A 25,092-nucleotide genomic window follows, 5' to 3' on the forward strand; every position below is an offset into this window, starting at 1 on the left:
CTAAGTTTTAAAGTGAGTGTTCTCTACTTTAATATTATTCACAAGATTTATTCACAGACAATTCTCCTGGAAATTAGTACATGGACAAATTGCACTTTGTCTTTTAAACACAAATGTACAGGAAAATGAAGCCAATTGTGTTTGTGAAAAGTGATGGAGCTTTGGCCAAAGGGATCGCCTACGTTTTTTGTGCCCACAGCTTTACTGCAGGAAAGGGGGGAGGGAACATTTACCAAGCATCTTCTATATGTCAAACACTTTGATGTTTTGCATAAAATCTGTAACACTCTTTAAAAGTACAACATAAATGCAAAAAAAGGACAATGTTTGTAGAGTTCAATTAATTTTTAAAAGGTAAACAGGCCTATGGTTAATTTTAAAAATCCATCAATCTGGAAGCAGACTAACACTAAATATAACTAATTCAGAGTGTCCCTTGTGTCTACACTTTTCCTGAAGGAAAAATCTTCTGACACAGAATAATCTTTATATATTTGTGATTATATTTAATATATATTTGTGATTTTTTATATTAGTGATTTTTTGTAAAATTATATGTAGCTCATTTTTGTTATCATATAATTCTCATTAATGACTATGTCATGAATTATTCCTTCTCCTGGGCATTTGGTTAATTTTCAGTTTCTGACTTTCATGAACAGTGTTATTATCAATATCCTTATCCATATATTATTGTGAATATATATGCATTTCTGATGATGATATACCTAAGAGTTTGATTGCAGGGTTATAAGGTAGGCACACATTTGACTTTAGTATATACTACCAAACCATATTCAAAACAGCTTTCCCTTATACTCCCAACAAGTGAGTAAGAATCACTTGCACATAAATTATGCTTTTACTAGAATCCCTATAAAGCAATTTCCTTATTATTTTATACAAATATAAAATTAGTCTGAAAGCACTTTTATATGACTCATCCAAGGTCATACAAGTAGGAACATATTGGTGATCACAACAATAACCTTCTGATACTAAGGCTGTATTTTTATACTCTTACGAGTAATGGATAATTGTTTATCATCAGGTTCCAATTCTTGTTGACGAAAAAGGCTTCTCTGATACTCCTACTAAGGAAGATTTTGTGGGGATTACCTGGATTCAGTTGATAAAACTGTGATTTTCTCATATGGTCACCTTAGGAGGAATTACCATTAAAACTCTCCATGAGTTTGTGAACTACACAATGAAAAACATACCCTGGTAAGAGAATTTAAAGAAACTTTTAGTCAATTCCTTACTTCAAACATAAGAACTTTGTCTCATTTATATAAAGATGCCATTGACAAATTTAAGTAAATTTAATTTAAAGGACAATGGTTTAGTATTTATCTGTTGTTTTTAGTTGGAACCAAAGCTCATCTCCATTTAATAAAGGAAAACTCTTGTTTTTTAAAAAAATATTTTTAATGTTTTATTTATTTTTGAGAGGGAGAGAGTGTGTGTGTGTGAGTGGGGAAGGGACAGAGAGAAAGGAACAGAAGATCTGAAGCGGGCTCTGCACTGACAGCATCCAGCCTTATGCAGATCCAAACTCACATACTTTGAGATCATAATCTGAGCCAAAGCCGGACGCTAGACTGACTGAGCCATGCCAGCACCTTCTTAACAGAAGAATATCAAGTGATATATGTAAAAAAAAATGAGATTAGAAGATAGCCATTGTGCAGTTTCCATGTAATTACACAATGAAGAATGTTACATCAATTAAATAATGGATTACTAAAACGTATGGAATTTGTAAAATGTCAAAATATCACTCTTCAGATTACTAGCAGTTTGGGGGGGGGTAGTGCGGGGTGGACTATGTTTATACGGGAGCGATATTTCAGGAACTACTTTAACAAAGTGATCTTTCCTAGCATCAATAATGGGACAGACTGTGACATTATGCGTGTCCTGAACCTGATGTGATGTAATACGTAGAACACAATATCTCATCTACGCAGGAGCTCACCAAGGATGTTTAACTTGAATCTAATCATTTTTAAAAACAAATACATCCAAAATATGGACCAGTTGACAGAAGAAAATGGTCTATATCTTCAAAGAGTCAATATAATATAAACATGTATTTTTTTTTTTTAATGGTGAAGCGTTCTAGATTAAAGGAAGTTAATGTTCCTAAGAACAAAATTGAGTATGTGAAACTTGTCTGGATCCCTTTGTGAAGCTGATAGTAGGCAAAGAAATGAGCACAGTGAGAAAAATTTATGCGGCGAATTAATTAAGATCCTGCTGCACACTCTACTTTTTCTAAAGTTCATAACTTGCGCACATCTGCAACGAAGCACCAAAGGGAACAATAAAAATTAAATTCTTAATGTCTACTAATTTTATGGGAATACAAGAAAATTGGACATAGCTTTACAATTTTGTCAAACTTGCTTGAATTTTTAACTTCAGCAAAGAAATTATATTTCATGCCTCTGTGTGCTGTGTAGCCCATAATTACACTTTGATTGGCATTCCTATTGTTAGTTAAATTTGCTAAGTGTAACATAATAAAAAACAGCAATTAAAACTTTGGTTGGTTTACTGGGAATGCATACTTTGCATGAAATAGCTTTAAAAATATGTGCAATTATTAAAATATAATGTTCATATAAAGTGATTATCATTTTTCCTGGTTTATTTAAATATTAAATATACAGGATTAAATATACACACATATATTCATAATTCATATGTAAGTATGCATATTCATATATGAATATATATTTAGTTCTATATATTCTAAGGGTCTTACTTATTGGTCCTAGTTTCTGCATCACGTTTAACCTTAAAAGCTGATCCTCATGCATGTATCCAATCATGCATTGTTATCCTGTCCTGCCTTATTCCTGAGTGTGATCAAGTATTTAGAGTCCAGATTGTTTTGCTGATACATGGTGATATTTGGTATATATTAAGTTATCCTGCATGTGGAAATACATTGGTAGGTTTAATTGTCATATAACATCCAGTCTCATCACTCGCTAGTTACCAGACAGCTATTATATATAATTTATAGTCACCAAGGTCTTCAAAATATTAGTAATTAACTTTGCAAAATTCTAGACATTACACAGCTTATTATATAATGAGTACATAAAGGTTTTTGAAAATTAACTATCTCAGGGCGCCTGGGTGGCTCAGTCGGTTAAGCGTCCGACTTCGGCTCAGGTCGTGATCTCGCAGTCTGTGAGTTCAAGCCCTGCGTTGGGCTCTGTGCTGACAGCTCAGAGCCTGGAGCCTGTTTCAGATTCTGTGTCTCCGTCTTTCTGACCCTCCCCCATTCATGCTCTGTCTCTCTCTGTCTCAAAAATTAATAAACGTTAAAAAAAATTTTAAATAAGAAAAAGAAAATTAACTATCTCAGTGTCCCTTTTCTTAATGTACCTAAAGTTATATCCTTACCTGCTATTATCTCCCTTCCTAAAAACAGCAACATGGCTAGTCTGCCCTATGTTTGTAATTTCATAGTATTCTCCTTTCCTATATATCTTTTAATACACTTCTCTATCTGAATTGAGTTTTCACTACTTCTCTGCTAACTCCCTTACCTCAGCCTAAATAGCATAATAATATTTCCCTCAGCCTTACAAAATGTTTCAGATAACTCCATGCCCATCACATACTTATTTATATATGTGTTCCTCTAACTAGCTTATGATTGTTGAGTGTTAGGAAACTGGTATTATTTATTTATATTACTTATGAATTTTAAGATAACAGCTCTCCCCATAACTTATAATCTTAAGATTTGAAATGATTTATTATTAATTTTTACTCTCTTTCCATAGTTACTGACTCAGTACTTGGAAACATAGTAAATCCATATGTTAATCGATGGTTATTAATACTTATGTGTTCACATACATATATGCACTATATATGCACAAGTGTGTATATTTAATGTGTGCATGTGTATATTCAAAACATATCAGACATTTAGAGACAAACTCTTAAATCCAATTTTAAAAATGGAAAAGATAAAAACAAGTATACATTCCATCGTAAGCTTTCTTCATTTATCTTTAGACATTATTCGGCTATAATTTAAGTCTGGCACGGCACTGCATAACCTGTTTCTTCTGTGGCTCACTCCAGTGGTAGAAACACGCTTTCCTATTCCACCCTATATTACTCACTCAGTTGATCCCCACAGTATTAGAAATTGGGTAAATGTGCCTACTGTCATGCGATTTCCTCTTCTTTATCCATAATTTATCTTAGCTGCTCAGTTTAGCTCTAGGAATATCAGTTGATAATATTTAGTCTACCTTCTGTTTTCTTTATTTACAATCCCCTAACCCACCTCTCTTATTTCTTGGAGATTTTAACCCCTGGGTTAAAAATTTGTTCTCATATAAGTTTTGGTCATTTGAGAACCCATTATGACTTTCACACAGTGTTCTTTCTAACACCCATAAAATGGTTATATCTCAAAGATCACATGCAGGCATTCTTTGCTAGTAACTACAAATCTTCCTAACCTTTCTAAGCTCAGGTATTGCACTCTCCTACAATTCTTCTTTCTAGCTCAACGCCTTCGACACTACAAATCCAACAATTTGTGCAATCCTGACTTTGCTGTTGTTAAACTATGTAAATACTCTCATATATTTGGAAAAGTAAATTCTACCTAGCTGCATTTATGTTCATATATTCCTACAGCCCTTCTGTTACTGTGGATAAACTGTTCTTGCTCTTGTCTGAAGCCTCTAGTCTCTTTAACGCCAGTATCATTTTCTCATTCAGTGAAATAAAGCAATGCAACCCACTCCTTTCTGTATCCATAAGTACTCATTCTGATGTTAATTCTCTGCTTCCTTTCTTGGTTGTACTGCCTTCAGGCTTTCATACTCAGATCCTAAAAGAAATCAATCGGTAACAGTCAGTAATGGGTACCACATTACTACATATAAGAATCTGTTCTAAGTTCTCACCTACTTAATCACTCTGTATTTGATTTTCTTTGTCCTCACGTTTTCCAAAATATAATACACTGATGGTTTTCCAATCTCTCTTTTGATCCCTACTGCTTTGCTGATTTCTACACTCCTCAAATTACCTCTAAATGGTAGGTTATAGATCACCTAGAGATCTATGCATGCTGTTATGCTTGGACCTAAATTATTACTTCCCACAACTGTACAGTATGCAAAGTTGTAATATATCCCTCTATTGTTGGGCAAATATGAAATTTTCATTTTCTAACATTACAAACCTTATGATGATAAACAATCATTTACATGTTTCTACTAGCAACGTTTGATGATTTTCAAGGGTAAATACCAAGAAGAAGATTTACCTCCAAAACAGCAGCAGCAACAATTTTTTTACTTGCATCTCAAGTAAGCAAGAGAACACAGCCTCCCCCATTGCTAGTGTTGTGTCTACTGCATCTCAGAAGTTTTGGTATTTTTTTTTTATTTTCATTCATCTGTAAGTGACATTCACCCTAGTGATGTCTTCTTTGGTCCATTTGTTTTTTAAGTATGTGTTGTTCAATTTCCACAAGCTTGTGGATTTTCCAGTTTTTCTCCTGTTTATTGATTTTTAAGTTCATCTCATTATACTCAGAGAAAATACTTGTATGATTTCTGTATTTAAGTCTATTGACACGTATTTTGTGGCCTAACAGGTAGTCTATCCAGGTTAATGTCCCGTGTACACTTGAGATGTGTATTCTGTGGCTGTTGGGTAGAATGTTTTGTATATGTCTGTTAGATAGTTGGTTTATTGTGTTGTTCAAGTCCTCTGTTTCTTTACTTACTTTATGACTGGTTGTCCTACCTATTACTGCAAGGGGTACTGAAGTTTCTAGTTATTATTGTAGAACTTTGTCTGTTTCATCCTTCAATATGGTCAATTATTGCTTCATATATTGTTACGGTCTGTTATTAGGTATGTAAATGCTTACAATTGTTTAACCTTCTTGCTGTATTAAAATTTTTTTAATATGTAATGTCTTACTTTGTTGCTTGTAAACATTTTTGTTTTAAGGTCAATTTTTTTTCTGAGATTAGTATAGTTATCCTTAATGATTTCATTACTGTTTGCAAGAAACATATATATTTTTTTTTCATCTTGTTACTTTCAGCCTATTTTTAACCTATTTTTTTTTTACCTATTTGTGTCTTTGGATCTAAAGTGAGTCTTTTGTAGGCAGCATATAATTAGAAAAGGCATTTTTTTTAATCCATTCTGCTTATCTCTGTCTTTTGATTGGAGAATTTAATCCATTAACATTTAAAAATTATTGATGGGGAACTTATATTCTTACCTCATATGTTTTCTATATGTCTTCATTTCCAGAATTATTGTCTTATTTTATGTTTAATTGATTTTTTTAGTAAAAATTTTACATTTACATTTCCTTCTGTGTATATTTCATAGCTATTTTTCTTGTGGTTATCATGGAATTACATTTAACATTCTAAAGTAATAATACTCTAATTTGAATTTAGAAAACTTAACTGCAATAACATTAAAAATTCTCCTCCTTTATATATCCATTCCCACCTGTTTTAGTTGTTGATGTCACAAAAATATATCTTTATATATTGTCTGTTCCCAAATATAAATTAATAAGCCTGTGTGTCTCAGTCAGTTAAGCATCCAGCTCTTAAATTGGGCTCAGGTTATGATCTTATGGTTTGGGAGTTTGAGCCTCACATCAGGCTCTGTGATGCCAGATTGGGACTGTCTCTCTCACTCTCTCCCTGACCCTCCCGTGCTCGCACTCTCTCTCAAAATAAATAAATAAACCTTAAAAAAATAATAATTATTTTAAATGCATAAGTCTTTTAAATCACTTAGAAAATAAAATGAGGAATTACAGAACAAGTTATAATAATACTAGCTTTTAGATTAACAGCTGTTTTATTTTTTAAAGTATTGGTCTCTTACATCACAGACAGAACAACAGTGAAGTTACAAACCATTGTTACAATAATTCTACAATTCATTACAATTCATGGTTACAATAATTACCCATATGTTTACCTCTACTGAGATCTTTACTTCACACAGTTTAGCTATTGTCTACTGCCCTTTCATTTCAACTGCAGGACTCCCATTAGCATTTCTTGCAGGGCAAATCTAGTGATGATGAACTTCCCCAGATTTTGTTTATCTGGAAATGTCTTCATTTCTCTTTCACCAATGAAAAATAATTTTGCCATATATGGAATTCTTTGTTAGCAGGGTGTTTTGTTTTTCTTCCTTTCAGCACCTAGAATATGGCAGCCTACTTCCTTCTGGCTTCCAAAGTTTCTAATGGAAAGTCTGCTGATCTCTTATTAACAATCACTTGAAAGCTTCAAGTCACTTCTATATTGCTACATTCAAGATTTACTCTTTGTCTTTGGCTTTTGGGACTTCAGTTATAATTCATCTTGATGTGTGACTTTTTGAGTTTATCTCCCTTAGAGTTTGTTGAGCTTATTGGACACTTATATTTATGACTTTCATCATTTTGCAGTTTTCAGCCATTGTTTCTTCAAATATTCTTTCTGCCCCTTTCAATCTTTCTTCTCCTTCTGGAATATTCTGAATGGATACATTGATCTGCTTGGATCAGCTTGATGTGTCTTGTAGATCTCATAGATTCTGTTCACTTTTCTTCAATCTTTTTCTTTGTATCCTCAGACTCAATAATTTCTATTTTCTTATCTTCCAGTTTACTGATTCTTTCTTCTGCCTGTTCAAATCTCCCTTTGAAATCTTCCAGTGAATTTTTCATTTTTAGCTACAGAACTTTTTTTTTGGTTTCATCTTTCCTATCTCTTTATTGACATTTACATTTTGTCCATACATCATTTTATTGAGTTTTTCCACATCTTCCTTTAGTTCTTAAACATCTTTAGGACAGCTATTTTAAAGTCTTTAGCTAGTAGGTCAAGTCTTTTGAGGAATAACTTCAGTTTTGTTTTGTTTTGTTTTCTTTTCTTTTGAATGGATCAGTCTTTCTTTATTCTTTTTATGCCTTGGTTATGTTTTGTTGTTTTTGAAAAATGAATATTTGAATCTAATAATGTGATAACTCTGAAAAACATATCCTCCTCTTTCTTGAGGGCTTACTGTTTGGGGTGTTTTATTTTGTTTTGTTTGTTTGTTTTAATGTTTGTGTTATTTTTGAGAGAGAGAGAGAGAGAGAGAGAGAGAGCATGAGTGGGGGAGGAGCAGAGAGAGAGAGGGAGACAGAGATCAAAGCAGGCTCTAGGCTCTGAGCTGTCAGCACAGAGCCTGACGCAGGGCTCAAACCCACGAACTGTGAGGTCATGACCTGAGCCAAAGTCAGACACTTAACTGACTGAGTCATCCCAGGTGCCCCTATTTTTGTTTTGTTTTGTTTTCTTTTGTTTTGATTGTTGTAGACTGTTTCTGTACCAAGGATCAGATTGAGATGTAACCTTAAAGTTTTCTTTGGTCTTTTCTGAGCCTATGCCTTTCCCCAGGTGTGTGTGGTGACTTCCTAATTTCCCTATACATACAGTTCTTTTTTAATGTCTGGCTTCCAAAAGGGTGGGGGGGGGGTGGGAAGAAGAAAAAACGAAGGGGAAGAAATAGGACACTGGCTCCTTAAATCCCTCAGAAGGTACTTCAATCTGAAGAAAGAGGGGCTTGCAACAAAGGCAGGAAGTGTAATAGTAATGGCCATTTGTATTCTGTGTGAATCTCTGGAATCAAAATCATTAATCAGTAATCAGAGCACAGATCTCTGAAATCTGGAGACAGGATCTTTTTGCCTACCCTGGTTCTCATAAGTTTCTCCTGAAAAACATGAATGGCTGCCTCCTATAAGGCTGGGGGATGAGGGATGTGTACTGCTACTGTACTAATAGCTGAAATTGACAAAAATGTATTAATATACTGTCCAAGCTGTGGAGAGTTTAACTAAGCCACTCATGGTATTGCTGTTTACATACATTTCTTTGACCAAGTCCACTGCAGTGGCCTTAAACTGCAGTAACCCTTCATGCAAGTACATGCATTAGATATTAGAAGAGTCAAGATTAAATGTAAATTCCTCATATGACTTCCCCAACAGTCTGTAATCAACAGTCTGCCCTGCTTCCCAATGCCTTCCCTTTATTCACCCCTTAGATGAGACCCTGCTTTTTTGGGTTGAACTGACCAATCTGATCTTAACCTAGGAACCTCAAAGCACTCTATTCATGGATCCTAACTATTAGGCATGAGCCCCAGGTTCTATCTTTCTGTGTCTGCACTCTGTTTTGCATTTCCTTGATTAATAGTAATGTTAAGAACCTGTTTATACTCATATTGTCTAGTAGTATTTTCTTTTCTACTTATGTCATATCCTGTTCATACCATTTGCACATATATTGATTGTATTTTCTTTTTTAATTAGTCAAAATTACTATATATTCTGGATAATAAATATTTACCTTTGTTATGTCTTTCAAATATTGTGTCTCACCTGCATATCATTGTGGGCTTTTATTGTCATATAAAAAATTTTAAAGGTTGGGAAAATTTTCAGTATTTCCTATATAGTTTTTATCTTTTAAGTGTTATTAAAAGGACCTTCCATACTCCAAATCTTAACACATTTTAAGCTATATTTTCCTTTAGTATTTGCATAATTTTTGTTTTCTGTCTTTTTAATGGATTGCTTATATGTTCTGGTTTTAACATCAGCTGGCATATGTATTTAGCGTGTGAAGAAAATGTGAAGAGAAAACAGTTCTATCCATTGTTTGAATATTTCTCCTTTTCCCCACTGATTTTGGATGACACCACTAGTACATATCAAAGTACATAAAACATAAGATTGTTTCTTAAATCGCTTTTAGTTCCTGTATTAATATAGTCAATTATAATTAATTAAATGACATTAACTATAGCCTTATTTTTATGTCATTAACATAATGATATATTCTATATTTAATTATATATTGTGTCTAAAAGCTTCTAAATGTTAACCATCGCATACACAAGATAAATTATCTTAGGTAAAGTATAATTCAGTTCACATTCAAATTTGACTCTATTATTTTATTTAGAATTTTTGAATTATTCTTGTATGTAAAAACTCTACAATTGACCTTTCTAGAACTTTATTTTTTTTTGTCAAATGGTAATCTTTCCTTCTTAATATTAGTTGTGCCTTCCCTCATCTGTAATATACTAAAATGATTTATTTAAAATTGGAATTATCTCTTCCTAGGAAACATTTCACTTATGTAGAGGTGATCTTCGCTGTTTTGCTGTCACAAAACATCAGAAGAATAGAGTATATCAGCAATATTCCAATGAGTGTAAGATGAAGTTGAGATCTTTCACTGTTTCTTTAGCTTACCTGTATTACTATATTGAAGTCACAGTAAATATACTGAATGTTTTGAAAAATGTTTGCTTCATGATAAAAATAATTTTTATTAATTTGTGATACCATGAGCAAATATGGGTATCTCTATGACATTAAAATAAATAACCAGAGTCTATTTTAAATAAATAAATGACATTTTAAATAAATAACATTTCTGAAAATATGTGAACAGGATTCATATGGTTTAAAGATGTAAAAAAAATCCCACAGCTTCTTATTTCAACTTCAATTTCTTCGCTTCTTATTTATTTCATAAATATTATGAAGTTAGCATGAATAATAGCTGTGCTATTAGGAAAAGCGTGTATCATTTCTGACTCTATTTATGTTCCGAATTTTAAAAGTTTCTTATCATAAACTTGAGTAGATAAAAAAAAACTGGCAGAAATTGTCAAGCATTGCTGACAGGAGCAAAAAGGTCAGAATGAATCAAGGTGAATGCTCCTTCTCATAGTCTGTAGTTCTAAGTAGAGGATCCTGTCTGTCTTACTTTATATTATTCCTGGTACAAAGCATTTAAATTCCTGTAGTATGTTAAAGTTTTCATCACTTATAGCATCTTGTAAATGAGTTTCACTGAAGTCATTTATTGAAATGTTAATTAAAAATTCACTTATGGACAACAACTTTGGTTAAAGATAATTCTCTAGCATTTGTTTACAAATCTATTAAAATAGATAGGTTTTTAATGAACGAATTAGCACATACATTTAGCACGAAGAAAACTAAGAAGTGTGACAGGTACAGTCTTCATCAGTTAAATTTTATAGGAAAACAGTAAGAAAATTGTATAATATTTAACTTATTCATGAATACTAGCATGGTTTATACATTTTAGGACTGAAATAATATATTTTCAGGACAACGTAAATTTTACTTTCAACCTAAAGCTGAAATACTGTAATTCTTTGAATTAATTATTCTTGATAGTGGAAGACAATGATTTTTCTAATTTTTCATGTAAGAAAGAAAAGTTTGGAGAAAATTGTTAAGTTGAAAGGAAATTTTATTCTTTAATGATTCTTGAAAATTCAGTGACTATTTTACCAAAAAATAGAGCTGCAACACCGAGAGCATTTATTAATGACTGAACTTACTGACACTGAGAGTGAGAAAGTAGCAGAGATATTAATGCCTGAACAATTCATTCAAAATATGAGAAAAATAACATCCATAAGGGTGAGTCGGTGACAAACACAGGTCTGGAATTTAGAATTTTCTTATCTCCTAACCAAGTTTTCTGTCCTCATAGGCAGTACCTAAAAGTAAAGACACCAAGAAAAAAGCAGAACAGATAGGTACTTGTTCTCCAAACAATATAAAGCATATATGTAAGCCCTCATTTTTAATAAAATAAATAAAATAAGAATAAAATGAAAATAATACTGCTTACTGCTCAAAACATCCTTCAATTCAGGATTTTTGTGTAATTAGTAATAGATTAAAAAATAAAATAAAATCAGCTTATTTAGCTTCAATGCTTCCTCACATTATAATATTGAATGATCCGACAAATGAATAAGCTGGATACCACAATACCATTTATATCACCTGTGAATTTCCTTTTAAGATTACCTGTTTTGTTTTTCTTTTTTTAGCTGTAAGTTATTTTTTCACTTCTTTGTCTAATTTCGAGCTCACTCAGTGATTATAGATTTTCAAATCTGATATAATTCATTTACTAAAATTTCCAGAAGGGTTTTGTATGATGATATGAATGTGTATGTTGAGGTGAAGAAGATGTGCTTAACTCATAAAATATCAGCTTCTCACGGCATTGTAAAATCAGTAAACCTACTTTTGCCTGGTGATATGCATCTGTTTCTGTGGTTCACAGAGTGAGTTTCCTGCTGAAATAAAGATGTGAATGTTCACAAATTGAATATTAGTAGAAGGCAGATTTCTTCCCACTGTTTTTGGATAAGATACTGACAATAAACAGTAGGAGGTAAATCTATCTCAATTTCAATTATAAATAACATACAAGCATTCTTTTCCATCTATTGTTTGGAAAACAGGAAGCTACATGATTTACAGCAGAATAAAAACAATTATAAAATTGAGTCCCAATGCATTTTTATGGTTTTAGTTATTTCTTGTTCTTCAAACTTGAGGTTGTGTTCCAATGGAAACTCAAAAAGATCTTTTCAAATAATATTCTTAAATTCATAGAAGAAAATAATGTATCATGTCTTCTAGATTTTTTTTTATTTAAAACTTGTTATTAGTTTAAGAGATCCAATTTAATCACATCAAGTTTATTTAAAATATTTAATTTGTGTACTTTATGCCACCCTGAATCTAATATGTTTGAAATAATTTGTTTTTAAAAGGTAGAAATGGAATTATTTTGAAAAGGCATACAGACCAAGCTTCATGATAACATAAAAATAAAAGCCAAACATAATCTCTGAACTCAAACATAAAACATAAATATATAAAGACATGATGTGTGCCCTAGGGTAAATTGTAGTTTAACTCTATGTCATGTTTGATTGTACACATCTCTATGGATTACTGTAGTTGATCGATAGTAAGTATATAATGGACAATTTACTTTAAATAATTAATTTGTTATAAGAGAAAAATGGGAAATACATGGTTGGTAAGCATGTTAAATTTACTTCTGAAAAGTATACCTGCTTCAAATTTCTTAGAAAAAGAAATTATAGATGCTATACTAATGGCAAATTAGGCAACAAATTGAGGCAAATTGGGGAAACACATAGGCTCTCCTTTCTGGAGTCCTAAATTGCAACTGGACCCTACTCTAAGTCTGAACACAATCACAAGCTGTGTGATGAGAGAAAATTCTGCATTTATAAGCAGAAGAACTTCATGCGGGGCTTTATATTACAATGATTTTGGGCCCTACGATCATTGTTGTATTTTAGACAGATTATTCTTCTTACAGTGGAAGAATGGATTTCAGAAGACCAACAAGTGAGTGTATCTCTTAGAAAATAATTCTATATTTAAAAGGGAAATGATGAAACCTAGCTAATTCAGGGTGATGATGCAAAGAAGGGGATGGATAACAAGGAAACTAAAGACATAGAATCAATGTTGATAATAGTAAACATTTGTGAACTATTTTAAGATGTGGAGATTGAAACAAAGAAAGTTTAAGTGACTTTCTCAAGGCTACTGGCAGAACTGTGATTTGAATCTAAATAGCTGCAGAATCTATGTTCTTACCTTATTTCTCATGAATAATATTAACTGCACATGATAACTAAACAGGGAGGTAAAGGACAAGTTCTGTACTTCTGGTTTAGATAAATGAGTATATACAGTGGTGATATTCAATACAATAAGGACCATATGTAGAAGAACAGAATGGTTTGTCATGAGTAAACAGATAACTACAGCACACTTACTACATGACGGTTCTGATTTTAGAGTCTCAGGTTCATGTTGCTTCACTCTAGGACTCATGATAAAAAAGGAGTTTTCAACTGAAACAAATGATTCTCGAGTTCATGGAAAAAATAAATAAAAAGGAAACAGTCACATACTACTTCTTATAGAATCTGCTCAGATTTGTTTTATGTATTTAATTTGTAAAAGAAAATAATATCATCTAGATTAATACAAATAAGTTGGGAAGAATTGTCCTCCCATATTGAGAGGTACTGAGATAAAATCCTATACAGATAAGCCTGATAAAGAGGAAAAGAGGATGTTTTTTTTTTTTTTTTAATTTTTTTTTTCAACGTTTATTTATTTTTGGGACCGAGAGAGACAGAGCATGAACGGGGGAGGGGCAGAGAGAGAGGGAGACACAGAATCAGAAACAGGCTCCAGGCTCTGAGCCATCAGCCCAGAGCCTGACGCGGGGCTCGAACTCACGGACCGCGAGATCGTGACCTGGCTGAAGTCGGACGCTTAACCGACTGCGCCACCCAGGCGCCCCAAGAAAAGAGGATGTTTTGAACAGAAACACAATCTACAATACAGAGGTAAGAGAATTCCACCAGGTGAAAGAGCAAGGATGAAGTTGAAATGTCTTGAGACAGGAATGAGCTGAGTATTCCCGAAGGACCTGGTGGAAGCAGAAAACATGTTTAGTCAATACATATTGAGTTTGAGATGGCTTTGTGGGCAGCTCGAATTTGCATTAGACAGTTAGATATAAGTTTCTGATAATTCAAAATAATATTTAAGGATTGGGGAAAAGAGTTTCTGAAAGAAATACTTTGAGAGAAAGGTCATGGATGAAAGAAAACTAAATAAAGTTATTGTCTACAACATGAAAAAAAGACAATGGTTTCAAGGACGGTGAGGGATAATTGATGATCACATCTTTAATTGCGCACTAATTTCAGAAATGATTGTTTCTCCTAAAGTTGATCACACGTTTATTAATTTTTATTATAACTGGACATAATTTAGCTTTTTATACTAATAAAAATAATCACTTATAGCATATTAAGTGTGCAATAATATTATGTCCTAAAAATGTACATGCCTTAATTTTAAAAAAATATTGCTAAAAAATGCTCACCATCATCTGAGCTTTCTAGTCCCAATCACTCATCACAGATCACCATAACAAATAAAATAATAATGAAAAAGTTTGAAATAATGTAGAATTACTAAAATTTGACATAGAGTCATAGAGGGAGCAGATACTGTCGGAAAAATGGCACCGGTAGACTTGCTTGATGCTGGGTTACCACAAATCTTCAATTTGTAAAAAACATGCAGTATCTGTGAAGCGCAATAATGCAAAGGCACGGCAAAACAAGGTATGATTGTGTATGTAAAATAAAGAGAGATCTTAAATAAAGGTAGGTACTTAAAACTTCCATCAGATTTAGCAGCAAATGAATCACCTGTGTTGTTGGTTTAAGCTTTTTAAGGGAGTAAGAACAGAAGGCTGAATGCAGCACAAATAGTGCATGAGAATGGAAGCAAATGCATGCAAGTGGTGTAAGGAAGAGGTTAGATGTAAGTGATAGCTGATAGAGTCTTGAGGGAGGTTTCTGGTATTGTTAATTAAAATATATCTATAATGTATTTATATAATTGATCAAATTTAAAATATCCTTAAGTACCATCCCCTCACCCACCCTCCACTCGCCAGAAAAAAAAAAGTAGCAGGGATATAATGAAACAGTTTCCTAGAGACTAATAAATATGGGGTGTAAAGCACAAATGGACAGGTCAGCCAGAGAGAATCACTTGTATTTTTCCATTAAAAAAAAAAGTCTGGATGCAGGTAATGTACACAAAAAGGAAGAGAATTCATAGAGTCACCTTATAATGCATTCTATTTCCTCATTGAGGTATTAGAAATGTTCTACTGAAGGAGTAAATGCAGAAATAATGGAGTAAATCACATTTGAAGAGTGGGGAAGTTTCTGAATAGCCACGGTGGGAAATAATAGAGAAATATCTAATATGTACTGAGTCTTAAAAACAACCTCCATTATATTATTTAAATTCATGCAAATATTATTTTATGTTTTCATTCCCAGATCAAGACTTAGGTCCACAGATACACCTCTAGTGTTACTAAGTACGTACATAGCGGTATACTGAGTAAAGGAGAGGAGCTTCTATTGCATGCCATTCTGACTCTAAATCTCATGCTATTACTTTGTACCCTATATCAGGATATCAAACCATTCTGCTCTATGGTATTAGTAAAGCATAGAAAAGGATAGAGAGTTCATTTTGAGTTGAAGAGAATAAATTTGTGGTAGCACTATTTGTGTACTTCGGGTAAATTCTCAGAAATATTCTGTATTCTTCCCTGAAATTGAGAGAAGACACAAATGATCCAAGGATGATGAGCGACAGGTCATCTGAAGTCACTGACCAGACAGTGATTAGATTATCAATCTTTAGGGCCCTGTTGGGTGGGATTAAAGTGAAAGTTGATTGGTAAAAAGTAAAGAGTTTCCGTTTTTCTAAATGAGGTTAAAACACAAGTGTAATAAGAATAAAGGAGTAAGAAAGAGATGAAAAGATTAGATTAAGCTTAGACTAAACTCAAGATGATGAGACTTATTGAGAATTGCTTGAAATCACTTGTTTAATGAAGTAGGAAATAGAAATATATGTCTCTAATTATTTATAATTTTAGAACCTCTGAAGACAAAAGATATTTAGATAATATTCATATTTAAGAAAGAGGTAGAAAGGAAAATTAAGTGTTGCATGGATTTGTGAAATGTAGGCTAAGCTAATTTTATTCAAACTATTACGACAGACTCTCCTACACCTGCAGCTTTTCAAGTCATATTTGTGATTCACATTTTTAATAGTATCATAATGGCATCTAATTTGCAGAGATTAATTGGAGCTAATATGTAAAGAATATGAGATTATAAAGAAACTAAAGAACTTTACTTCCTAACGACACAAAACAGACTGAATGTCCCCAAATAAAATTGTTATTTCTCTCTGTCATAATTGGATTTTCTCCAGTTTCTGCTTTGTGAATTCCTACTCAACTTTCAAAAACAAATTCCTGTTTTTTCCCCTATAAAGAAATCACCAAACATTCCCAAATACTTCATTTACTGCATCTCAAAGATGGGTTTAACCCTTGCTGTCTACTACCTTTGTAGACACCCTGCCATTTAAATTGTTATACTATATTTTTAGATATTTTTTCATGTGTGTTTCACTTTATTATATGTGTCTTACCAGGAGTTGGTAAATTCTTTGACTTCAATGATGGTAGCTTATTTCTTTTTGCATCTTATCACTATCTTAAGCATTGAATAAACATTTGTTTAAAGGTTCAGAATGTAAGACACCAAATCAAAAGAAGAGAAACAAGAGGGAGTATATGTGTAAATGCCATGTACCAGAGTGTAGTTGCAGACAAAAACCCTTGAAATCTCAGTCCTCCTCTATAAGGCCCTACATATGTCCCACTCAATGCTCTTTGTTATCTCAAATAACTAAACAACAAAAGTAAAATTTAGAAAAGAAAAACAGTTACTTAATGGAGTCACAAAAACTGACTCAGACCCAGCACTGCCAAGTGGATGTGCCAGGTCAATAAAACAAAGAGGGAGCTTCTATTTAGCACTATTTTATTAGCTTGTATCTGATGTAAAGGAAACTTTAATTAAAAAAAAAAAGAATGATTATGGGGCACCTGGGTGATTCAGTCAGATAAACCTCTGACTCTAGATTTTGGCCCAGGTCATGATCTCACTGTTGTAAGATCGAGCCCTGGGTTGGGCTCCACCTTGGGTGTGGAGCCTGCTTAAGATTCTCTCTCCCTCTCTCTCTGTTTGTCCGCCACTCGCACATGCACTCCCTCCCTCCCCAAAAAAAGAGAGAAAAAAGAAAAGTAGAATAACAACCCATAGATAAACCAACACCTGATAGGAGACATGAAGTCATAGTTACATCATTTCCCTTTTCTCCACAAACCGTCTTTCCTGAGATATAGTTAATTGGCTTCTCACAACCAACCTGTGAGTTACATCAATCAGTCACACTTAGTTTGGGCTGGCTTGAAAGCGTTATCTGTTATCTTTTAACGTTTAAAACAACTTCATTGCTGTTTCCATTCCTTAGTGTCTTACGGTCTCTGAGAGTTTACTCACTAATAAAATAGGATATAACCTTTACTGAGACAATGGTACCTAATTGATCTAAATGAACAGTTGAAGAGAAAATATTCCATTCTACATATGGTAACCCTTTCTGTCATAGGAGGAGTTACCAATAGGAAGTGCACATTTTCTCTGTTGTTCCAATCTATAAGAGGGGTTTCTCAACCCCTATCCCATGTGTGGAAGAATGTAATGATAGAATGAGGCCAGTGGTCAACAGGTATGTTTTTTAGTTGTAAAGTTAAGGTTAAGCAAATCCAGTTGCTAACCTGGATTTTCCAACATTATAATAATCAGCAAATAAGGTAATATTTTGGACTTTTGTTTATTCTTTGCCATATATTTTAGTGGCTCAGAAGCCACAAGATGAAGAGATTTATTTTCATTGTTTCTGGAATCCCAACACTAATTGGCATGAATGAATGAATGAATCCTATCAGTCTTTACTCACTGTTTAATTGGTTATCAGTTTTAGTGAGTAGGCTGAAAAAAATAAACATACATTTCTTTGAAATATTTTTCTATATTCTTTTGACCTTGAGAATTATATGGAGGAAGAAACTATTTTCTGGGTGATACTTTTTATGATATACCAATACATAATGGAACAGAATCTTCCCTTGTAAAACTGAATAAGGAATTTTTTGAAAACTCAATTCACATTTCACTTTTGTTAAGCTATGTGGTAGCCAACCTCCAGGATGCCAATTACCATGCCCCCTTGCTGAAATTCACACCGCTTTGGGGTCTCCTTGTGTGGTTCCTTGGGGGCACACTCATTTGTGTACTCTCTCTGTGTCTCTTTTTATTAGTGCTCTGGAGGAAGTCATGTTGTCAACAGACCCATGGAGAGACCCACCTGGTGAGAAACTGAAGGTTTTTGCCCAATTATGAGTAAACCTGGAAACAGATCCTTCCGTCCAAATATAAACTTCACAGACTACAGGGTCAGCCAATATTTTGACTTCAACGTCCTGGGAGACTCTGAGCCAGGGCCTCTGAGAGTCATACCTAGATTTCAGTCTCAAGCAGTGTCTTAAGCAGCACAAAAGTAAGTGGTGCAGGAGGCCTGGGGCTGGTCAGCAAAGATATGGAGGAGGAGAAGAGAAGGAAAAGGAGGAGGAGGAGGAGGGGGAAGGGGAGGAGGAGGAAGAGAAGAAGAAGGAAAAAGAAGAAGAAGAAGAAGAAGAAGAAGAAGAAGAAGAAGAAAGAAGGAAGAAAGAAGAAGAAGAAGAAGAAGAAGAAGAAGGGGAAGGGGAAGGGGAAGGGGAAGGGGAAGGGGAAGGGGAAGGGGAAGGGGAAGGGGAAGGGGAAGGGGAAGGAGAAGGAGAAGGAGAAGGAGAAGGAGAAGGAGAAGGAGAAGGAGAAGGAGAAGGAGAAGAAGGATCCAGAGTCCCAATCTGGAAATGATCATGTCCATGATCAGAGACAGTTCCTGGAGAGAAAGCCAAACAGAAGAGGGAGAAGGAATAGAGATTTGGAGCTGATAATGACAGAGATGAACATCTCAATGAGGAGCAGCATGAGGAATGCACAGGTAATGTGGTGGAGACTCTTAATGCTCTAACCAACTGACTTGTGCTTTCTCAGACCTACCCACTGAACTACCTTCCTTCAATAAAGATTTGCCATTTTTGCAGTTTAAAATACTACTACAACTACTAATAATAAATGTTTCTTGATAAGTTGTGGAACAGTTGCTATGCAAAAATAGGTAACTAATGCAAGCATTTAATATTTTATTATACAAATAGAAAACCTGATTCTCGGTGGAATAATAAAGGGAATTGTGTCATGAATTAAATGTCACATATGTGCATTGTTTTCAGTTTCAGTTAGAAACTGTACTTTGGGAGAGTCCTGGTAACTGTTAACTGTTTTCTCTCACATATACATTTTAGAATCAACTCATCAACTTTGACAAAAAAGGCAAGAGTTATTACATTAGAATTACATTTAATTTGTAGCTTTAAATTTTTTTTAATGTTTATTTATTTTTGAAGGAGAGAGAGACAGAACATGAGTGGAGGAAGAGCAGAGAGAAAGGGAGACACAGAATCCAAAGCAGGCTCCAGGTTCTGAGCTGTCAGCACAGAGCCCGACGCGGGGCTCGAACTCACAGACCGCGAGATCGTGACCTGGCTGAAGTCGGACGCTTAACCGACTGCGCCACCCAGGCGCCCCTAAAATCCAAATTTTAACCAGTTTGGATTCCAACATAAACCTAATGCTGCTTCTTCTGTGAAAGCTTCTCAACTTTCTCCCCTGCACTCTCACAGCAATTGTATGTGATGATGATTATTGTATTTTCTGATACAGTTTTAAGTGATAATTTTTATAAGTGATCAATAGTATAGAAAAATTACCAATGTGGTAAATTAATTACCATTTCAATATTTCATTAAATGCAGAGAAAAATTCCTTTCGTAAAAACTGACTTTACATACTTGAAGTGAATGGTAGCTTTTAATAATTTCTGAGCAATGGAATAACTATTTGACTTTGAATAAGTCGTAATTCCTATGATCATAACGTTGCTCATCTGCAAAGTGTGATGGTCCTCTCTGCCTTACGGTAGCAGGAGTCTGAGGAGTATTTAGTGCACACTTCGTATAAGGCCCAGTTCTCAGTCCCATCCATTTTGCTCTCAACAGTATTCTTATTAGATAAATACACTTATTTTCTATTTTAGTTTCTCTTTTCTATTTTCCTTCCTTCCTTCCTTCCTTCCTTCCTTCCTTCCTTCTTTTTCTTCTTCCTTCTTTTTCATTTATTTTTGTAAAGACTGTGAGAATCTGTGGCATGGGAAAATAAAGAAATGTATTGAAAGCTTCACAGATAGCAATTGGCAGTGGAAGAACTTCAACACAGGCGATCTGCTTCAGAGTCTGTCCCTTTAACCGAACAACAAACGCCTTGTACCCTGGCTTAAGTAGAAGAAAAATTTAATGTACCTGGAAATGTCTTTCCAACCAACATAAAAATAGAAAGTTTCTTTTCTGTATTTCTCAAGGAAAAATCTTATTCATATTTGTACCTGTGCATTTGCTGATCTTATCAAGATCAGAACTTAATAAAGTTTGAGTAAGTGAGCATCGATAAAGCAGTTTCTAATGTTTCTTTATAGTTTAAAATATTTAGACCAGGAGAATTCCAATATAATTGCCTTGCAAAAAATGTACATTAGGAAATGAGAAATAATCATGAGCTATGAAGGCATCAATGTGATAAAAAAACATATTTAGAAGAGCATGCTATGATTTTATTGTGCTTAATTGAAGCATGTAATTGAGCATGGCCACCTGCATACCACAAAAAAAGTTATAATACTATAATTTGAAAAACATATCAAAATATATAAAAATATACATTGTCAGGATAAAATCTTGTAAGTTTACTGCTCTAATCTTCAAAATCTTTATGTATTATGGAGTGTTTTAAATTATATGTGAACTAACAGATGATCATTATGTCAAGATTTTACTGCAGAGCTGAAATTAAGCTCCTTTCAAAGTTTTATTGCAAACAATGGAGCACCTTTACAAGCCCCTGGCATATTGGAAAAAAAAAAAAACAACTTCAGAAGTAGATTAGAGTCTCTATTATATTTGCAATGATTATGGTGATAACTATGTTGCTATCCTTGTGATCATTACCATTATCTTTACTCTTGGAAAGCATACGCAGAATGTATTGTGTTGTCTTGAATCTCAAAGAACAGCATTAGAGCCAAGTGAATACAGGGTCAAAAATATTTAGCAGCGCAGTAGAGATGTTCGTCATTTCACAAAGCATAGTGCAGGTTTATTCGGAGATAATCTATTGCCCTGCCCTACTGACAAAGATTCTAAAAACCGCTTGCAGATGCCATCCATGGGGGCTCTTTCAGATCTCATTTATATCCTGCCTACCCCAAACTCTCTTTGAAGGAGAAAGGCAATAATGCATTAAATTGCGCTACGGAAAACAAATGTATATAAAATAAGAGTTATGAATGTTTTTCTTTCCTGCCTGAGTGAATGAAGATAAATGGTCTAGAAGGACTCTGTGTTTATTGCCATAGTTACTGTACTTTTGCTCATGAGGGTGTTTTGTTTTCATTTTTATCTTTTCTAATAAAGTTTTTTTCATAAACAATTCAATGCATGTGTATTCAATTATTTGCAAGCGAGTTGAGTTAAAAAATTTTTTGACTTTAGGGGCGCCTGGGTGGTTCAGTCGGTTGAGCATCCAACTTCGGTTCAGGTCATGATCTCTCAGTTTGTGAGTTCGAGCCCCGCGTCGGGCTCTGTGCTGACAGCTCAGAGCCTGGAGCCTGCTTCAGATTCTGTGTCTCCTTCTCCCTCTGCCCCACCGCTGCTTGTGCTCTGTCTCTCTCTGTCTTTCAAAAATGAATAAACATAAATTTTTTTTTAATTTTTTGACTTTTATAGTGGAAATGATTTTTTACACATCATTTTTCAGACAGATAAGTTTTAAACTCCTTCCCACTATAGTAGTGAACTTTCTGCTAACGATAGATTTCTTTTTTTATGTTTATTCATTTTTGAAAGAGAGAGAAGAAGAGGAGAGGGACGGGGGGGTGGGGGACAGAGGATCCCAAGCGGGCTCTGAGCTGATAGCAGCAAGCCAGATGTGGGGCTGGAATTGATGAACCATGAGATCATAACCTGAGCTGAAGTATGACACTCAACTGACTGAGACACCCAGGTGCCCCTAAAGATAGATTTTTTGCAGATATGTCACTTCAATTTTCTAGGTTCAACTCTACAAAATTGTGTGGGAATAAAGGAGTAGTAAACAAAGATCACCACTTTAAAAATATTCACAAAATCCCACCAACCTGGATTCAACCTAAGCAGCAAAAACAACAAAAACAAAAAGCCAGAAAATGCCTTCTTAAAATATATTACATTGTGAAATGCAATTAGAATTATAAATGTTCAAATAATTTAAAATTCTTTGTTTATTTCCATTACCTTAAATAAAAATCAATGTGACTGCTTTTATTCCCATGGACTAGTTGGTCTGAATTTATGCAAACACAAGACTATTCAATGTAATTTTTATGTGGATTTACATAATGTACCTGAAAGAATAAATTGCCAGCAGGTTTTATTCACTTATTATAAATATTTTTATTTTTGACCAAATCATATTAAGAAATGGCAAATTTCAAAAGAATTGTATATTTTAGTTTTGAAGCACTTCTGTATATGAATATTTCATGATACCAACTGTGAAATACCCAATTGCAATGATTACAATGATTATACCTTTCTACTTTATTTGAATGAAATTGTCATTTAAGCATGGATTTCTTTTTTAATGATATTCTAATTAAATGGACAAACATCCTTACCACAAGTGAGGAATGGAAATGGAAAACATAAATGGAAAAAAGTATAGACAAGAGTATATACACGATTTTTACCAATTAAAAAAGTTGAAAAAAATCACTAAGGTATTCCAATATTACATCTCAAATACTCTATAAGTCATTAAAATCATATAAGAAAACATGAACCATAAACTATGCATATAAAGGGTAGCAAATGTAAGAATTAGCATGCTCATTATAATAATGAAAAATGGAGAATAAAAAAATTACAAATGGTGTATTCAAATAATGTTTAATTTATAAAATTTAACATACTATCATAAGGTAGAGCTTTTTAAGATTATTTAGTGCCAAAAACCTTTATTTCTCCAGTTTTTGCTTATATCCAACATGTCTCTAATTTGTCTACTCAGTATATTCTAACCTCTCAATCCCTTTGGTTCAAAATGGTATCATCTCTCAGATTCATTTTTGCTATTTCTACTTTGTATCTTTTAATCAACTCATTTTTCTCCAACCCAAGTTTCTATATCAAAAGGTGAGTAATTTTTCAAATTCAAAACTGATCATGTCATTCCTTTCTGTAAAAATTCCATTTAAATATTTTGAAATTTCTTCATTTCTCTTAAGATTTTGTCCAGATTTCTGAACATAGTTTTAAGGCCTTGGACTACATGTCTGGGCTCATCCACCAACCACTTTTTCCACAATAAGAGTGTACCAGGATTTTGCATTACCCTGCTTTCTCTTGAATCCTAGATAATGCTCAGGTTTTGCCTTAGATGTAGCCAATTCTTATTGCCACCACCTTCCTCAACCATATATATGTGTCTATGTGTCCTTAATGCCATAATTTCCCCTGGGAAACCTTCCACATCTCTTCATTGGGTGTTGATAGGGACATTTCTTTACGGTACATGCCACTTCTTTAAATTTTTTTTATTGTTTATTTATTTTTGAGAGAAGTGAGAGTTTGTGCCAGCAGAATGGGGGGAGACAGAGAGGGGGAGAATGAGGATCCAAAGTTGACTCTGCACTGTCAGCAGAGAGCTCAATGAGAGGCTTGAACTCAGGAACTGTAAGATCATGACCTAAGCTAAAGTCAGACACTTAACTGACTGAGCCACACCAAACGCCCCACATGCCACTTCTTTTCAATCGATTCTAACATCTAGTCCAGTATTATCTGGTTGGCTTTGAGTTGGGAAAAATCCAGGTGTTTTAATTTTCTTTAACTTTCTTTTTTTTCTTTGTAATCATCTATACTTTAGACTATATCCATTATTTAATGGATTATGTATGTAAGCAAATTAAAAAAAAAAGTATAACCTGTATAATAATGCAGATGGAAGTCATAAAGTTGATTAGCAAGTATACGTGATAGTGGCAGAGCAAATAATAATAGGAAATGATTTGGAGTCTGATAGGCTTGAGTTTTAAATGTACATCTACTGTTTAAATGCTCTTGATGATATTTTGTGTATGAGTTTCAGTTTATTCTTCTGTAGAGATAATAATGTCTACCTTTCTGAGTTATTGGGACATTAAATTATATAATATAGAAAGCAGAAACACAGCTTGGTGAATGTATTCATTCATTTAAAAAGTATTTATTGATTCTCAACTAATAGTTAGGCAGTATGTAACTACATTACAAAACTCTCAAGGAACTCACAGACAAGTGTAGATAAAAAATCATTTTGTCTCTGCTCCTTTCTGTACTTTCACATCCAGCTTAATCCTTAGAAGGATAATTTGCTGATATAATTGTTTAGAGCCCAGACCATTATCCGGAC

The sequence above is a fragment of the Prionailurus bengalensis genome, chromosome E4, assembly GCF_016509475.1.
Source record: "Prionailurus bengalensis isolate Pbe53 chromosome E4, Fcat_Pben_1.1_paternal_pri, whole genome shotgun sequence".
NCBI classification, from domain to species: Eukaryota; Metazoa; Chordata; class Mammalia; order Carnivora; family Felidae; genus Prionailurus; species Prionailurus bengalensis.